This window comes from Tursiops truncatus, chromosome 10 (genome assembly GCF_011762595.2).
Source record: "Tursiops truncatus isolate mTurTru1 chromosome 10, mTurTru1.mat.Y, whole genome shotgun sequence".
Classification (NCBI taxonomy): Eukaryota; Metazoa; Chordata; class Mammalia; order Artiodactyla; family Delphinidae; genus Tursiops; species Tursiops truncatus.
Window position 1 is genome coordinate 1,513,119 of NC_047043.1, and position 19,830 is coordinate 1,532,948.

General features: G+C 41.9%; 1 long non-coding RNA gene across 1 annotated transcript in view; it reads left to right on the forward strand.

Annotated features, from left to right (window-relative positions):
* The first annotated feature begins 1,187 nt into the window (after positions 1 to 1,187).
* LOC109551565 (uncharacterized) overlaps positions 1,188 to 19,830 on the forward strand; it is a 196,117-nt gene continuing 177,474 nt past the window's right edge. The window contains exons 1-2 of the long non-coding RNA XR_012334266.1: positions 1,188 to 1,254; positions 2,075 to 2,190. This is a non-coding gene — a long non-coding RNA (uncharacterized lncRNA). The remainder of the gene's footprint in view (positions 1,255 to 2,074; positions 2,191 to 19,830) is intronic.

The following is a 19,830-nucleotide window of genomic DNA, read 5'->3' on the forward strand; positions in this document are numbered from 1 at the left end:
ACAAGGTGGTACTTCAGGAGATTATTTTAGCTTCTGGATGAGCAGTGAATTGTGACAGGAAAAAAGTAATTCTAGTTGAAGCAGGGATACTAATTAGAAGACTACTTGATAGTCGAGGTTGACATGAATTACTAATGGCCTGACAAAACTCATCTATGGTGCAGGAAAATCAGAACTGTGGTTGCTTTGGGGGGGAAACTGGGGAATGACTAGAAAGGGTATGAGGAAACTTTTGAGGGTGGTGGTAATATTCTACATATTGATAGGGATTGGGTTAAAAGGGTATACTCATTTGTAAAAATCAGTGAATGTACATATAAGGTTATCGCACAAGAAAAACTGTCAACAAATAGAGAAATGTAGTTAATGACACACACGATTTAGAGGAAGTGTGCTAATGTCTGTAATTTATTTTGAAATGTCTCAAAAAATAAGATGGATTGATGGATGGAAAGGTATGTAATAAAGCAAGTGTACAGTAACACGTTCACAGGAGAACCTAGATGGTGGGTATGGATGTTTGCTATAAAATTCTTTCAACTTTGCTATCTGTTCAACATTTTTCATAATAAAATGTGGGAGAAAAAAGGGTCTGAAGCAGAGAACGGGGGCCAGTGGTACTTTAGAATTTGACGTGACAAACTTGACGTCCCACGAGCTTAGTCAGGACACCAAGCAGGTAAACGCACGACTTACAGGAAGCACTTCCTGAGCCCAACCAAGTGCCCAGATGCGTGGTTAGTGTTTTACATAGTGTATTTCCCATAGTGTGTTTCTCATCCTCACAACAACTCATGTGGAAAAGAAGTCACCTTCATTTACAGGTGAGAAAACAAAAGCTCAGACTGGTTAGCAGCCAAAGGAACAGGGAAGCCAGGAGAAGTTGGAGGAGGAAGATGACACGTCTGAGAGGAAGGAAGGACATTACGGGGGTTCTGTCACCAACCCTTTCCAGTCGGGTTGCAACAAGTTCCTCCTGCCCTGTGTCACTTGAGCCAATACAACGTGAGACAGAGACGCAGTCCGGCTCAGAACAAACGGAAGCGCTGTTCTCTCAACAGAGAACCCACCTGGAGGTGCGGGCTCCGCCCTACAGCACGTGATCTGCCGCGACGGGGCGGGGCTGCTTTACAGCGTCTCGGCAGGGGGCGGGGCTCTCGCGGGGCGGGGCAGGTCTCTGCACACGGCCCGCCGCCGCCACCATCTTGAGTCGCGGGGCCTCAGGCGGCGCTTCCGACCGCGGCCGGAGCTGAGGTGGGCGCTGCGCCCTTTTCCACCGGCACCCCGGGCCTGACGGGTGGGGGGGGGGCGAGGCCTCTGTACCGGCCCTCTGTGAGCCAGTGAAGCTGCACTGAGCACAGAGGAAAAGGAAAAAGCTTAGACTTTATTACCCACACTCTATTTTTATTTCCGGGGAACTGTTAATGGGCTTCGCTGGCGACAGAACTGTCTAGGAGGAAGTTGGACGTGTGTGGCTCTTGGTCCGGGAGAGGCTGGAGATGTGGGTTTGGCGATGGCGCAGACTCAAGGCCTCCTGCCGCAGAGTCGAGAGCAGGGGGGCGAGTGACCTGTGAGGAGGGGCGGGGGAAGGAGGACGCCCGGGGCCGGCGGGGAGGACGGGAGGGGGGGGCCCCCCCAGACCCGGAGGGAGCCCCCGCTCCATCCGAGCGCGGGGACGGATCCCGTGGGGCCGGGGGCTCCGGATGGCGCTTTGTCCCCCGTCCCTCGTGACTCACCCCTGGGCGTTGTGACCTGCCTGCGCTTCAGCGCAGTGTCCCCTCATACTTCGGATTCGTTTTTCTTCTCTAGCTCCATTTCCCAGTAATTTGGGTTTCACCTGTTAGGACTCCCAAATGGACGCCAGGGGTCTTCACTTAGTAACCCAGGGTAGTCACGTCCTCAGCCCCTATTCATGACTCTGTGACCGTCCCTGGGCTGCCTGCACACCTGCGTGATCCGGCCGTGGTGCCACCACTGCTGCAGTGTCGTGGTCAGATTGCAGTGACACTGCCCATCGTTCAGCTGGTCACAGGCAATTGTATTTTGACCACTGTCCTCTTGAATTCTGTTTCAGCCCCACACAATTTAAGGTCCAGAAGAAGTGGAGTATTGTCACAGCTGAGGAATGAGATTTGAAGATGGTGGTCAGCAGGCTGAGCTGATTCAGAGAAGTAAAGGGATAGAACTAAGGTAAGACCTTGGAAGATGGCCTTCATTTGTTGTCTGACTTACTAAGTGTAAGACCTTCTGATTTAAATGTCCACAAATGTTCTACTATCAATTTTTAACAGTCTATCAGAGAAACAAAGTATATACAAATGAAATTTTACATTAATTAATTTTAATTGAGGCATAATTGACATATCACATGGTATTAGTTTTAGGCCTACAATCTAATGATTTGGTCTGTGTATGTGTTGCAAGTTGATCATCACAGTAAGTGTAGTTAGCATCTTTCACCACACATAGTTACATTTTTCTTGTGATGAAAACTGAACATATTTACACTCTTAGCAACTTTCAAAGAGACACTACAGTATTATTAACTACAGTCACCATGCTGTGCATCACATCCCCAGCACTTACTTATAACTGGAAGTTTGTACCTTTTGACCCCCTTCACTCATTTCGTCCATCCCCAGCCCCACCTCCGGCAGTCATCAATCTCTTCTCCATATCCTTGAGCTCAATTTTTTAAAAGTTGAAGTATTGTTGATTTATAATATTATATTAGTTTCAGGTATGCAGCATTGTGATTCAGTATTTTTACGGATTATACTCCATTAAAAGTTAATACAAAACAATGTCTGTATTCCCCTGTGCTGTACAACATACCCTTGTTGCTTATCTAGTTTATAGATAGTAGTTTGTATCTCTTAGTCCCGTATCCCTAATTTGCTCCTCCCCCTTCTCTCTCTCTTTGGAAACCACTAGTTTGTTTTCTATGTCTGTGAGTCTGTTTCTGTTTTGCATATACATTCATTGGTATTATTTTTTAGATCCCACATGTAAGTGACATCACACAGGAGTTGTCTCTGTCTGACTTATTTCATTAAGCATAATATTCTCTAGGTCCATTCATGCTGCTGCAAATGGCAGAATTTCATTCCTTTTTTTAATGGCTGAGTAGTATTTCATTGTATATATACCACGTCGTCTTTATCCATTCATCTGTTGATGGGCACTTGGGTTGCTTCCATATCTTGGCTATTGTAAATAGTGTTGTTATGAACATTGGGATGCATGTATCTTTTCGAATTAGTGGTTTCATTTATTCTGGATATACACCCAGAAGTGGAATTTCTTGATCATGTGGTGGTTATATTTTTAGTTTTTGGAGGAATCTCCATACTGTTTTACATAGTGGCTGTACCAGTTTGCACCCTCCAAGGCTGCTGGACCCTGCCCTGCCCCCTCTTGGGTTCAATTTTTAAAAAGATTTCACATATAAGTGAGATTATTCAGTATTTGTCTTTCTCTCTCTGATTTAATCTTAGCATAATGCCCTCAAGGTCCATCCATATTGTTACAAATTGCAGGATTTCCTTGGTTTTTTTATGGCTAAATAACATTTCATGGTGTGTGTGTATGTGTGTGTATGTATGTGTATTCCACATTTTTTTATCCATTCATCTGTTGATGAACACAGGTTGTTTTCATGTGTTGTAAATAATGCTGCAGTGAATATGGGAGTGCAGATATCTTTTTTTTTTACATCTTTATTAGAGTATAATTGCTTTACAATGGTGTGTTAGTTTCGGCTTTATAACAAAGTGAATCAGTTATACATATACATATGTCCCCATATCTCTTCCCTCTTGTGTCTCCCTCCCTCCCACCCTCCCTATCCCACCCCTCTAGGTGGTCACAGAGCACCGAGCTGATCTCCCTGTGCTATGCGGCTGCTTCCCACTAGCTATCTAGTTTACGTTTGGTAGTGTATATATGTCCATGCCTCTCTCTCACTTCGTCCCAGCTTACCCTTCCCCCTCCCCATATCCTCAAGTCCATTCTCTAGTAGGTCTGTGTCTTTATTCCTGTCTTACCCTTAGGTTCTTCGTGACTTTTTTTTCTTAAATTCCATATATATGTGTTAGCATACGGTATCTGTCTTTCTCTCTCCGACCTACTTCACTCTGTATGACAGACTCTAGGTCTATCCACCTCATTACAAAGAGCTCAATTTCGTTTCTTTTTATGGCTGAGTAATATTCCATAGATTTCTTTTTGAGTTAGTGATTTTGTTTCTTTTGGATAAATACCCAGAAGTGCAAATCATATGGTAGTTCTGTTTTTAATTTTGGGGGGAACCTCCCTAATGTTTTCCACAGTGGCTGTACCCGTTTACATTCCCACCAGTGGTGCACAAGGGTTCCCTTTTCTCCACATTCTCACCAACACTTGTTATTTCTTGTATTTTTGATAATAGGTATGAGGTGATATCTCATTGTGGTTTTGATTTGCATTTCCCTGATGATCAGTGATAGTAAGCATCTTTTCATGTACCTGTTTGCTGCTTTTATATCTTGTATACAAATTATTTTAAAACAAATTATGTAATGAGAAGGAAATTATTAGAGGTTTCAAGAGTGTTGTTTCTATAAAGCAGTGAGGGCAATTGCCACATTTCAGTGGAGGAGGAAATACTGGATGATGAGGAAACTGAAGTAATTAATGTAGAGTTGGAGACCATTTCTCAGGGCTGAGAAGAGAAGTATTAGAGTTCAGGCCCCTACGGTCCCTCAGTTGGAACACCTGGAGGCTATGACTAGAGTGAGGGTTGACCTAGAAGTAGACTGAGCCTGTAGTGACCTCAGTTCCTATTTGGAACTGAGTATTCATTGCCCACTTTATTGACCAGCAAAGGAAAGAGTAAATCTTCCTTGAAGGAAGATAACATCTAGAACCTCTAAATATTTTTATAAATGATGTCCAACAGTCAGTAAAAAATTACTAGGCATGGCATATCTTATGATTGAAAAACAAGAGAAGAAAAAAAGGACAATAAAAACAGTCCCAAGGAAACCCAGATATTAGAATTATTGGAAAAGGAATTTAAGATAGCTATGATTAATATATCAAGACACTGGAGAAAAAATGGAGGATTTGACCAGGAAATTTGAATTCATAAAAAGGAAGCAAATAAAAATACTAGACCTGAAAAATACAATAACTGCAATTAAGAATTCAATAAATGGGTTTAAAAGAAGATTAGCTACACAAGACCAAAATATTAGTAAAGTAGACGAAATATCAATACAAAATATGCAGACTGAAGTATAGTGAGTAAAAAGGGTGGATAATAGAGAAAAGAGTGTACATTGACCCTTGAACAACAGGGGGGTTAGCGATGCCACCTCCCGCACAGTTGAAAGTCTGTGTATAGCTTTATAGTTGGTCCTCCATGTCTGTGATTCCTGATTTGTGGATTCAGCCAACCCTGGATCATGTAGTACTGTAGTATTTATTGAAAAAATTTTCATGTAAGTGGACCTGCACAGTACAGACCCATGTTGTTCGGGGTCAACTGTATTATGTATTCTTGAAACTGAAGTACCCAAAAGAGAAAAGTACAAGATTGGGTCAGAAACAATATTTTAATAAATAATGTCTGCAAATTATCTGAAAATAATAAAAGACAACCAAGAAACCTTAGATTCAAGCCTAAAAACCCAAAGCAGGACAAATTTTTTTAAAGTACAACGACCACATTATAGTCAAACTGTTCAACCCAAAGACCAAGTGAAAAAGCTTTAAAGCAGCTAAATAAAAAAGGCACTACACCTGCAAGGGCAACGGAAGACTAATAACTGACTTCTCAACGGAAATGACGCACGCCGAAAGGCTCGTGGAATAAGAGTTTAAAAGTGCTGAAGGAAGATAATTGCCAGTCTGGAACTCTACACTAAACAGAAATATTTTTCAAAAATGAAGGCAAATTTAAGGCATTTTCAGACAAACAAAACTGAAAATATTCATCACTAAAAGACATGCACTAAAAGAAATACTAAAGGAAATTCTGCAGAAAGAAGGAAAATGGTCCCATACAGAAGCATGGACGCACAGGACAGTAACTAAAGAAAATGAAAAAGGATAATATGAGGGAAAATATAAGTATTGACCATATAAAACAATAATTTAGTGCCTTATGAGGATTAAAATGTATGCACAATTAAAAGGACTGAAATAAATAAAGAGCAGAGATTTATAAAACAAAAACCAAATATCCAATAGAGAAAATAAGCAAAACAAAAAGTGTTTTATTTGAAAAGAATAATAAAATTGATAGAGCCTTCATGAAAAGAAGGCAAAGACACGGACTGCCAATATGAAGGGGAAAAAAATGAGACAACGCTGAAGTGCTACAGATATTGAAAAGATAATAGGGAATATAGTGAATAATTAGATGCTATTTAAAGTTTTGGCAAAGTTCAGAAATCCATAGGAAAACTTAGCTTACAAAAATGGACACAAGGAGAAATAAAAATTCATATATCTATTCTAAAATCTGAATCTTTAACTAAAAACTTCCACAGAAAAATCCCACCAGACTCAGTGGTTTCACTGGTGAATTCTTCTATTCATTTAATGAAGAAACAACAGCAGTCTTCTACAGATTGCCTCAGAGGGAAACTTCTCAACTCTTCTGTAAGGCCAGTATAATCTTAATTCCAGAACATACAAGAAAGGAAACTTATGAGCCAAATTCTAGAAAAAAATCCTTAAAAAACTTGCAAATAGACTAAAACAAGATAAACAAGTGGGGTTGTCAGGAATGCAAGGTTAGTTTACCACTTGAAAAATCAGTCAACGTAAAATTGCCACATTAACAAAGAAAAGGTGAAAGAAATATTCACTCAACAAGATGTTGTACTTATAAAATGCAAAAGACTTCACAGAAAAGCTATTAGAATTCATAAGTAAATTTAACAAGTTCATTAAATGAGGTCAACATACAAAAATGTATTTTTAATATTAGCAACAAACTAAAAGAAAACTGTAATTTAAGAGATGATGGTTTACAGTAACTTTAAAAAATCCAATCAGCTTATACAGAAATAGTCCACCCAGTTCTAATATATATGTATGAAAATGAGTGGGCCAGTATAGCAAAGGTTTTCTTTAAGAACACAGTTGGTGAATATTATTGCTACATATTAAGACTTAAAGTGATAGTAATTAAGACAGTATTGGTACAAGGATAGACAAATGGACTGATAGAACAGAATACAAAGTCCGGAAACAGACTACCCTGACTTATTATGAAGATGATACTTCAGTATAATGGTGTGGAGATGGTCTTTTCATAAATGCTGCTGTGTGGACTAGATACCCACAAGTGAAATAAATGTGTCTGGAACCCTTCTTCATGTCCTACACAAAAATCAATTCAGGAAAGACTGTAGGTCTAAATGTAAAAAGTTAAGGTAACAACGCTTCCCCCCTCCATATTTTACAGAGATCTAATTGACATACATCACTATGCGTTTCTAGTGTAAAGCATAAAGGTTTGACTTACACACATCATGAAATGATTTCCACAATAAGCTTAGCTAACATCCATCATCTCAGGTAGACACAATAAGAAGAAATGGAAAAGAGAAAGAAAAAAATTGTTCTTGTATTGAGAACTCTTAGGATTTATTTTCTTAATTTTCATATGTAACGTACAGCAGTGTTAACTGTAGTCATCCTGTCGTATATTACGTCCCTAGTACACATCTATTTTTAAATTTTATTTATTTATTTATTTATTTATTTTTGGCTCTGTTGGGTCTTCGTTGCTGCGCGCGGGCTTTTTCTAGTTGAGGTGAGCGTGGGCTACTCTTCGCTGTGGTGTGCGGGCTTCTCATTGCGGTGGCTTTTCTTGTTGCGGAGCACGGGTTCTAGGTGCACGGGCTTCAGTAGTTGTGGCAGACGGGCTGTAGAGTGCAGGCTCAGTAGTGGTGCATGGGCTTAGTTGTTCCACGGCATGTGGGATCTTCCCAGACCAGGGATCGAACCCGTGTCCCCTGCATCGGCAGGAGGATTCTTAACCACTGCGCCACCAGGGAAGTCCCCACATCTATCTTATAACTCTGAGTTTGTACCTTTGACCATCTTACTCAGATTCCTTCTCTACCCCCACCCCATGGTTACCACAAATCTGATCACTTTTTCTGTGAGTTTTGTTTTGTTTGTTTGTTTTTTTAAGATTCCACATAAAAGTGAGATCATACAGTGTATGTCTTCGTCTGACTTAATTTCACTTAGCATAATGCTTCAGGGTCCATCCGTGTTGTCACAAATGGCAGGGTTTCCTTGGTTTTTTTTTAATGGCTGAATAATATTCCATTGCAAGTATTTCCACAGCGTCTTTATCCATTCATCCATTGATGGACACTGAGGTTGTTTCCATGTCTTGGTTATTGTAAATATGCTGCTATGAACATGGGGGTGCAGATATCTTCTCGAGTTAGTGTTTTTGTTTTCTAACAAAGCTTTTAGAAGAAAGCATAAGAGAATATCTTCATGACCCTGAATTTGGCAAAGACTTCATAAAAAGCACTAACCATAGTGGGAAAAAGTGATAAATTGGGCTTATTAAAATTAAGGGCTGCAGTTCTTCAAAAGATAAAACTATAAGGGTGAAAGGCCAGCCACAGACTTAAGGTAGATATTTGCAGAGTATGTACCTGGCAAAGGACTTGTAACCTATTAGAGATATTAAGATTCATAAAATCAATAGGGGAAAAACATGCAATGTAATAAGACGTCCAAATGGAAGCTGAGGGCAAAGCTGGCTCAGGAAGCTGTTGAAATAAATTTCTAGGCGGGAGATGGAGCCGCTTCTGCCTTGGGTGCCCCATCAACCATCTGAAACATAGTTAACTTTTGTGTTCCTTCCTCTTAACCAGAAACCAGGGTATCTAGTCAGCCAGTCCCCAAATGCCAAGCCGCCTCTAGGCCTTCTCACCCCAAACAGGGATACTGTGTGGCCCCAGCCAATCAGCTGTTTTCTGTTTGTTTCTTCTTTGATCTTTATTCCTTACCCTAGGAGAGGTTCTTGCCTTCTGCCCCATTTTGCAGTTCTCCTAGGCCTGCCAGGAAGTGACCTTCCTTACTTACCTGGTAAGGCGGCCAGGAACCCTGTAAGCAAGGCACCAGGCTGATGTTTCCAAGGGGCTTTAAGGGTTCCATAAAATCAACCTTAGTTCCTTAAAGCTGTCTGGTCATGTCTGGGTCTATGCATGTCTCTCTCAAATATGACATACCAGTCAAAGCCTTGGTAATAGAACCAATGTTTCCAACTGGGTCCTGTTACAAGGAGAACAGATTCTTATTGACATATGCAAGTAACTATATTGATATGAAAATAAGAATCTCACTAAGAGTTTCCAAATTCTGGAGAAATCAGGTAGGGAGAAAAAGATAAAAGTTTTAATTCTGCTTACAAAGCTATAGATTACCAAATTGCTGTAAGTCATAGCTTAAGAAGAACAATTTCCTTATATCTGGAAAATAAAAGATTAAAGAACCAGCAATATTTCAGTACAAAAAAGTCATAAAAATGATAATCATCTTCATCAGTTCATTCAGTTCCATGTAACTAATTCTGGTTCTGCTTGAATCCAGTTTTTCTTTTATGTTCTGGAAATTCTTTTCTATAATGTTCCGGAAATCTTACCAGTTCAGTTTGATGATCTTAAAGTTATTAGAAACCTATATTCTGTAGTACTGGTCAGAGTCCTTTCCGTGAATCTCTCTGATGAAGCCCTTTTGCAGAAACACTTTTGCAAAAGCATCAAACAGTAACTGTACATAAGTGATAGAAGAGTTAAAAATGGCATGGTTAAAGATCTGATTAGAGTTCATTACAATTCAATTGATAAGGAAATTTGGTTATTCCTGTGACATACAACATTTTAAGATAAGTAGAATTATGACTGATAACATTATACGAGGACATCAGAATTTCAGGAATTTTATAGTTTCTAGAAAATTTATATTAAAAAAGGTCACCCTTATACTATGACCTAAGAAGGTTTATCATTATTTATTTTACAATACTTCCCATGTAATTCAATATACCAAGTAAGCTAGTTTAACATCTCTTCGCCTCCCCCCTCCTTTTTTTTTTTTTTTAATAAGGCGGGAGAACAAATTCCAAGGGCCTTCTGGAAATCTCAGATTAGTTCAAGGGCAAAAAGACTTCATTTAGAATTTGAATTTGGGGAATTTTATCAAAAATATCAAAAAGGTTTGCACACTTGACTCAATAGGATCACAGACTATTATGAAACAATAATTATCCATTTAACCAAACTGACAATACAAGATTTCAAAGGCAAATGCAGAAGGTTACCTAATTATGAGGAAAACCAATCAAAGACCTGATAAAGCACAGAAAATAATTTTGATAAGACACAAAATCTTTGTTTTCTAGGCAGATCACTTAAGAGGTAAAGAAAAACTTTTAATAATCTCTTATCAGGATCAGACCAATAATCTAAAAAAACTTTGTCCTTTTACAGAGAGAGAAACTAATTTTAATTTTGTACCACCTTACTTTTGATATTAAACTCATTTTTTAACTTAAATACATTAATTCCAATCTTAGCCAACTTGACCACACATAAAATTCCTGTCCCAAAATTTCAAAAAACAAGCCTTCTGTAATTTTCTATGTCTATTTTAGTTTGTTCTTCATTTTCTTCCTTCTCATTCTGAAATAACTGGCTTTTAGGACAAAATCACTTTTATTTCCTCAACAAAAATGCGTCTCCATTCCTTACACATTTTCTTGCCAAAAGCATGTACCCTACTTTTCTTGCATACAGAGATATTTCCCTTATTGTTTCTAGTAGTTTTGATTACGTATATTAATTAGAATTTTTAACCCTTAGAAACCTTAATTTCTAGTGAAAACTAAGAAGTAAGCAATTGTGTACTGTCTGTTATACCAGCATTCTTTAGGTGGACAAATTTATAAATATATTTCATAATTTCTGGAAACATATGCCTTTTCATGCTGTGGGCTTTCAGTGTAGCACAAGACATGTTTACTAATAAACCCATATATCTTTAGTTTCTCTGTAATAAGACAAGAGTAGGTAATTAATGCTTCATTATTTTATCTTATTTGGAAGTGATCTAGATATTTAATTACTATTCATCATTTAATCTAAATTAGCAAAAATTCTAAGGTTTCAAATTACCAAAGAGATTTGGAAAACTATTTTTAAGTACACATACCGTAAAACATAATTACTATTAAAAACTTCACCTAAAAACTCTTAACCCCCGTACATTTATCTAAATTATTTGCTCCCAGCAGTTATGTTTAAACTACTCATGAAAACTTCATGAGACATTAGACAGAGTCAGCTATCATCCTAAGCTATTGTTCCTGCAGACAAATTTTTGCAACGGAAATAACGTGAACTTATTTGCCTAACAAACCCAGGTAGACTGTAAGTTGTTTATCTGCATTATATTGAATGCTGATAACTTTGAAAACATGTTTAATTAAACCAACAAACTTAAGCTAGCTTTTATTTACCAAAGATTATTAGGGTTAAGTTTTTTTTTTTTTAATTTTATTTTTATTATTTTGGCTACGTTGGGTCTTTGTTACTGTGTGTGGGCTTTCTCTAGTTGTGGCGAGCAGGGGCTACTCTTCGTTGCAGTGCGCAGGCTTCTCATTGCCGTGGCTTCTCTTGTTGTGGAGCACAGGCTCTAGGTGTGCAGGCTCAGTAGTTGTGGCTCGTGGGCTCTAGAGTGCAGGCTCACTAGTTGTAGCGCGCGGGCTTAGTTGCTCTGCGGCATGTGGGATCTTCCCAGAACAGGGCTCAAACCAGCGTCCCCTGCATTGGCAGGTGGATTCTTATCCACTGTGCCACCAGGGAAGTCCCTAGGGTTAAGTTTTTATATTTCTGAAAGTATTTGTAGGTTTGCAAGACAAAGACAGAGCCCCTGAATATTGGCCTCTAGCTGGCTGATCCATTTCCTAATTATTTGTGGGACGGCCTGGGAATTTGCTGGGGAGACGGGGCGGTTTTAAAGAAGAAGAATTTATGTTGGAATTTTATTTTAAGTCTGATTTCTGTTTTTTCATCTTGTTAAGGGAGTCCCTAAAGCTTGCATTATACTACCTTGTATCTACTTTTTATTTTGGTCTTTCCATAGGTGCCAATAAGACAGTTGTTTAGGATGAAAGCTCTGTAAGTTTTTTTGTTTTTTGTTTTTTTTTGCGGTACGCGGGCCTCTCACTGCTGTGGCCTCTCCCGTTGCGGAGCACAGGCTCTGGATGCGCAGGCTCAATGGCCATGGCTCACGGGCCCAGCTGCTCCGCGGCATGTGGGATTTTCCCGGACCGGGGCACGAACCCGTGTCCCCTGCATCGGCAGGCGGACTCTCAACCACTGCGCCACCAGGGAAGCCCTCTGTAAGTTTTTTTTTTCAAATATAGAAGTTTTTCCAATTCAAAGACCCATCACTTGGCCATTGACAAATAGGATTTATTCATCTCAGTAGTGACTCAAACCAATAAGCCTTTTTATGGCTTAACCAAAAATGAAAGAAGCATCTCACAAGAGAGTACAAAAGACACAGTCCCCACAAGATCTAGAGAGTCTGCTCCCAGAGTTAGCCTAAGAAAGCAAAGCCTTCGTTATCATGGCTGTAAGAACGGTGTAGTGAAAATGGTGTCTCTGGTCTCTCATGGGAACATGAGAGGCCTCCAGTCATCGCCCTCTAATCTGTGACAGTGGGCAGGTTCTACTCAAATGGGACTTTTCCAGCGCTAGCAAAACAATGAAAGTTGAGATGATAGAAGCCATTTATGGACCCCTTACAACAGACTCCCCTGAGAGCTGGCACAGCTGAACGAAGAAGGGTGCTTGTGACTTTGTGTCTTGGAATCCCAGTCTGTTTGAATGGCCACCAGATGCATCACAGTATGTGCACTTTCTGGAATGGCAGAGGCCAGATTGAATATTCTCACTGGTCACAAAGCCAAGTTCTCAAGACATAGAATGACACAAACGGAACACCTCATCCCGTTTTTACGTAGGGGACCCACAGCAAAGTCTGTCTAAACAGACACCAGTCTGGGGAGAACCACGACCTCATCAGTGTGTGAGGCCAGCTTGAACAACAGCCTCATGCCTGTGTTCTATGCCTGTGTTCTACTCCATGGTTTTCCTCCTTATGACAAATGACACAAAAGACAAAGACAAACGATTGCAGTTACCATCTTTGAGAGGAACAGTCAGTAGAAAATAAGATACTCAAAGCAAATCTTTACCAGAGTCACTATACCCAAGGAACTAATTTACACAAATATTTTCTCCTGCTGATCTAAATTCGGAAAAAGAAAAGGGCTCTCACCACTCGCGATATTAACATACCGACCCTGCATGCAGAGATCTGGGAGACTGATGTGGTGAGAATTCTCTTCTGCCAGTGCTTGTCTGAGGTCCCTGGATCCCTCAGCTGCAGCAGCCCTGGGGTGAGCAGTGTCCAGCCACTGGAGTCTCCTGGCTTTCTTGCCCAAACTGAAGAGGAGGATGCCTTTTCCTTTCTTCTCTTCTGGGTTTCTTGGCTGGTCTAATAATTAAATTGATGTAAGATAGATTGACAGGAGGAAAACAAATGTAATTCCTACATACGGAACTCATGGAAATATGAGACTCAAGTCAAAGCAGATTCAAAGCAGACCGCTTTCATGCCTTTTAGACAAAGAAACAATAACTTTGTGAAGAATTGACAAGTTTGGGCTTTGGGTAGTAAATTAGTGAAGAAGTAACAAGTTTTTTTAATACAGCCTTCTCGACTCTAAATTCTCTATCTCTGGCGATAAGGATGACTCACTGCCTCCTGGTACAGAGAGGGTACATTTCACAAGGGAGATTTATTTCGTACTTTCAGGGGACCAAGGAGGGTAAGAGTGTCCTTCATGCTTTGGCTGTTTCTAAAGTACCTTTAATTAAAAATAATCAATATACCAACGTGGCTTATTTTGGGGTGGCCTGCCTTGAGCCCCATCAAGTCCAAATGTTTTCACTTTAAAATAATCTTTATGCAAACTATGGGTGTCCAGTGGGTCCCCCAGTAGGAAGTGTGGCTTAGTCACATCTCAGGACCTACCAATTTGAGTTTTTAATAAGGAAAGAAAATGATTTTATTTAATGTCTCTCTAAAATGTAAAATAGGATATCTTTTCCACATATAGGTATAATACTCCATTCTTTATAAGCATACATTTTATTACTCTTTTGAAATTCAGATAAAAACGTTTAACAGCTGGATAGCTCATCTCTGCCTGGAATGATGGGGTATGCGTCATAGAAGGCGTTGGAATGTCTTTTATATGATTCCTTGTAGCTGACCCATCATCCAGTTGTTGATGGTGGAGAATCAATACTAGATCAGGGACCAGATTTTCCTTAATAATCTAATCATCATCCTGTTTAAAAGTTTTGGCTTTACCCACCAGGGAGTGAGCTCTTGGAGATCTCCTCCAGACAGTTGTGAAGTTTGCGGCACTGAGCTGTATCAGTGTTTTACAAAAATTCTCTTCCTTGAGAACTAATCCTAATGTTTATGAGACAGCATATTGTCCTGGGGCATTTAAAAAATGTTGCTTTCAATTTTACTACTTTAAAAGATTTATCGAGTGCCACTGAACCAGAGACCTTTGGAAAGGTCTTATTACGAAAAAAGCCTCAGGGTTGAGTAAGCCTCTTCCAGGAACAAGAAAATTAAAGATGATGAGAATGCAGGAAAAAAGCACACGCGTGAATGTGTGAGCATCAGCCCTGTTTTATTTGTCTCAAGATGGTATCACTGAAACATCTTACTGACATCTGTGCAAAAATACCACGGATCTTTGGTCTTTGAAAATTCAATTTTAATATCTTCACTCCATTTTTAATGATGTTAGGGCTGTTTAGGAGTTCTTCTACCAACTTTAGATTGGTTTGAAGTGTTACGGCATAAGGCTTGCCATTTTCCATACCAGAAGTCACTTTATTTGAATACCGGTGTGTTTCTGCTCAAACACTGACAAAGATGATTGGGAAAAAAAGGGTGTGAAATCTTATTTTATTGCTACCAGAAAATATTAGCCATAAGGTGGAAATGTGAGAAACCTCCCACTTTGCAAGAGGAGTCCAGTGTATCAGGCCTCTTGGCTCCACTGAGATAGGTGATAGATAGTTAGGACTCTGTACCTAGTGCAGAGTTACTGTCTCTAGCTAGTTACTGTCATGTCAAGAGAGGCACACTGTTCTTCGTCCTTCCCTCTCCCTCCCGGCTAGAACGTGGACATCATGGCTAGAGGTCGAGCAGCCAGTGTGAGTGACAAGGAGGAAGCACTGTGCTGGGGACTGCAGAGCAACAAGGTGGGAGGAGTCTGGCTCCTGACGGTAATGGAGCCGCCAGCCCAGCCCAGGACAATGTGAGGGGGAAAGGCCAGGTGGCTCTTACCTTGAGGGAGACATTGAAGGGGATCAGAACAGGCCACCCCCAAATATGCTACTTAGGTAAAAGGATTATTTTGAACTGAAAACAATTGAGAAAAAGCAGACCCCGGGAAAGCTTTCTGCCCTCTCCCTGTCTGCTTAAAAGCAGGGTGTAAATTTCCCATGTGGAGGTGCCTCCCCCCATACCAGGGGGGGAAAACAGTCTTTATCACAGGAGATAGAGGCCACACTGAGATGCATCTGCACAGACAAACCTTGCTGAATAACCCTTATTTTCCATTGGCTTCTCCCATACGTTTACCTTCTCAAATGTACTGCCCCTAAAAGCCCAAACTTTTCCTTCGTCTTACCATTTCTGTGCAATTTATCACCCTTTGTTAAAATAGTATATAAACCTCTGGGTCTGATCACCTCTTGGGATTTTCACTTCATTTTTTTGAGCCCCCCCCCCCCCATATACACACAGAATAAATATTCAGCAGCCTTCCCGTGGGCTCTGTCGTTTGTGATGGTAGCATGTCCACTTGAGAAGTTCACCAGTTCCCTGGCAAGGTACTTCAGACAGGGAAGTTCACCCCTTCCCTCGGGTGGGATATGCAAGAGGGTCCAGTTTGACTCTATCCTGTAGGTACAGTTTCTGTTGTATCAGGAAGGGCTTGGTGGCCATGCTGTTTTCATGGCTTAAGGCACAATGGGAGGCTGGGTACGGAGGGCCGTGGACTCTGGCCATGAGGACCTGTACTTCCGCAGAAGCCCAGTATGAGGCAGCAGTCGGTCTCTGACGGTGTGGGGTGGGTGAGGGGATCAGTCTCTCGCGGTGGCAGCCCCTGCGGGCCTTATGGGCATTGTGAGCAGGGGCCCCAGAGGAGCTGCTAAGCCCTCCGCAGGCAGGGAGGCTTGGGGTGGGTGTGGCGCTAATGGGAGTGCTTGTTGTATTGCCGCTTGGATGGATTGCAGAGACTTTGGTTGCAGAAAGTCTCATTTGAGTCGGGCTGATTTGTGAGTAACAGCATAAATGGGCTTTAGGTAAAGTTGTAAATGAGGAACATGTTGCCTGCAGAATCTAAAAAGACCTGAATGACATTGATCTTTTTAAAATGTGTGCCTGGAGAGTCAATAGTTGTTTCTGACGGTGTCAGGGATGGAGTGACCCTCGACTTATCAAGTAATTTTCAGAATTTAACCAAGATGATGGGCCTTGTACTGTGTGTGGGGCAGTGGTCATGCCCTTCTTGTGAGCTCCTTTGTGAGTACTTGTATGTCCTGAATGAGTCTGTCAAATGAATCTCCTTGGAGGAAGAAGCCATCAGTGTGAGTTATAGCTCTGTTCTTGGAGAACACTGGATGTGGTTAAGATCTTGCTTGCAGAGATTCTGTGTTTTAAACTCTGCCCATGTCTCTGGCTGATCCCTGAATCTTGTATGTACATCATGTATATGTGGGACAGACTCCAAACAACTCCATCAGCAAAGACTAAAAGAGCTGGACTGAGATTTCAGCTGCTGCCTAGGTGACCAGTTTGCTCCAGGCTGCCCAGGACCCTCCCATTTCCAGGAACCCCTGTCAGTTCCAGGCAGACTGGGGTGTGTGGTCACCCCAACTGCTTTCCCAAAGACTGGGTTTGCAGTTTGAATTCAGTGACATTAACTGCCTGCTAAAACAAACAACCAAACGGACAAACTTCAGGAAGAATATAATCAAATCCAGAGTCTCCACAACATAGCATTTACAATGTACAAAATTATTAAACAGGTGACGAAACAGTAAAATGTGACCCATTTTCAAGAGAAGGACAATCACTGGAGATGGATGAATCATTAAAGATGACCAAATTGTTGGAAACAACAGGCAAGGATTTTAACACATATATTAACCACACTCACGTAAAAGAAAATATGGGCATAATAATTGAAAAGATAGGAAATCTAGGAAGGGACCTAGAAACTGTAAGTAAGAACCAAACAGAAATTCTGTCTCGAAGACAGATCAAGAGAAAATTTTCCAATTTGAATAACATGGAGAAAAAAGGATTGAAAAAATAATGAATAATCTCATGGATCTTTGGTACAACACTAAGAGGTTACGTAACTGGAGTCCCAAAAGGAGGAGAGAGAAAATGAGGCAAAAAAAATATTCCTCAAGTTTGATGAATGAATGGGCAGATCATTGAGTGCTGCAGAACTACTGTGATATCAGAAGAAAAGGACCTGTTAAAGACCTGTATTTTTCCTGGTTGTTCTTGGCAGAGTTCTACCAATACTATACAAGGAAAACTTGATAGTTATTTAAAAATTGTGGCAGTTGTGCCAACACATTATTTGTATATTCTCCAAACACATTATTCGCTTGAGTCCACAGTTCACTGACTTATATGTAGTTTATGCCATCATTGGTTTCAGTTTGTTTCAGTCAGTCCTTTAAAGAGTGGTACCTGTTCCAGATGGATCCATCCTATGGATTAGATCATTGTCTGCGCACCTGGAGAGGGAACATAGGCTAGAAGGCTGTCCTCCTGCAGTGCTGGTGCTAAAAAGAGCCTATTTTTGATCGAATGTGCCACCTGTATACACGCTCATTTGGTGCATGTGGATTACTGCTGTGGCCTCTCCCGTTGCGGAGCTCTGGACGCACAGGCTCAGCGGCCATGGCTCACGGGCCCAGCCGCTCCGTGTCATGCGGTATCTTTGCGGACCGGGGCACGAACCCGTGTCCCCTGCATCGGCAGGGTTAGGACTCTCAACCACTGCGCCACCAGGGAAGCCCTGCATCAGCTTTTTGAAAGTAGGAATTACGTCTATACTTTTGTAGTTCCTTACAGTGCTCTTGGACGTATACATTTTTTTCTTTTAATTAACAAGAAAATGTTATTTAAAAGTTAGAAACTAAATCCCTTAAAATAAGCCTTTGCTCAGTTTAAAACTGGGTCCCAGTGTTTTGAAAGTTTGTCTTCTGTTGGCGAGCCCCATTCCTTTCAGCCAGATTGGGTGGATGTATCAGGAAACCACGAAGACTTTGGTGTATTCGAGCGTCAGAATTTGGACATGGCTGGTGACAGGCATTCTCGGGGGTGGTGTACCCGTCAGTTTCCTAATGCTCTTTTCTCTTCTCTATGAGTGATGAGGGCTCCTCTGCTTTTTAGGACATTCTCCCTGAGCAGACACATCCTGCCGCCAGCTTCCTCTGCATTTCTCTTTCTGGAAGTAACTGAAGTTGTCATTCTCCTGGCTGCTCAGTATGCTTTGTAAACAGTTACTTGCTTCCTCCTCCTACCCATTCCCACCTCCTCTCCTCCAGGCTGTTTAAACTAGAATTGCTACCCTCAGTCCACGGAAGTAAAACAAGCCCAGGGTTTCCCCACGCCTGTGCCTCTGTGCCTTCAGGCACACCCTAAAGGGAGATCCTTTCCTTAAACAGCCACTTCCCTGTCTTTATTCTGGGACACATTCGTTCTGATGAACCCTGTGGTCTGACAGAGGCTTCAGGCCTTGGGGGCGGGGGTCTGGATTTTCCCAAGTTTATTAACATTTCCAAGGACAATGGGTCAACTGCAAGAACCTTGGGGAGGGGGGTGGTCTCATAACCATGAGTCATGTTGTTTGTTTATTCATTTATTTAAAAAATGTTTACTAAGCTCCTACCAAAAGCCCAGCCTGTAGGTGTTGCCGGTAGGAACAGCGTGTGCTGGGACCTGGGACACGTGTAGCACAGCTTACAGGCCCGGTACAGCTCTAAGTGCTTCACATACGTTAGCTCAGCAAATAAGCTGGTCTTTGGTCCCAGGAAGTAGTTGTATGGTGTGGTCAGGAGAAGGACAGAGTTGGTGCAGGCGACAGCCCTTCGGAAGGCTGACAGACCAGACTGACGCGGACACCCGAATTCGTCGTGAAAGGGTGAGAACCAACCTGATCAGGCGCCTGGGCGAGGGGGTGCCGCGGAGGCCCTGTCCACCAGGCTCTTGCTGGGGCCAAGGGACACCCGCCTTTGGCCCAGCCTGGATTCTGAGCACAAACAGTCTGAATGGAGGCACAGCACCGGTCCCCCAGCTTTCCCCGCCAGGCGGGGTGGCTGGTGCCTGAAAAGGCCCCCCGGTGACTGCGGGGACCCCTACAAGAGGGCGCAGCTTAGAGCCACCGTCTCTTGGGTGAACCCAGCCTGCATGTGAGGCTGTATGAGGCCGACACCCAGGAGGTGGGCAGGTCCACACTGAGCTCGTGGGGGCCTGGGACTGTGCATGGCTGCTCCCCTGGGGCAGCGCTGGCCGTAGGGCCCCCCTGCCAGCCAAGATGGGCCCAGGGCTTCACGTGCGCGGAAGGAGGGGGAAGACCAGCTTGCGGCTCGGGGGTGGGGGTGGGGTGGGCGGCGG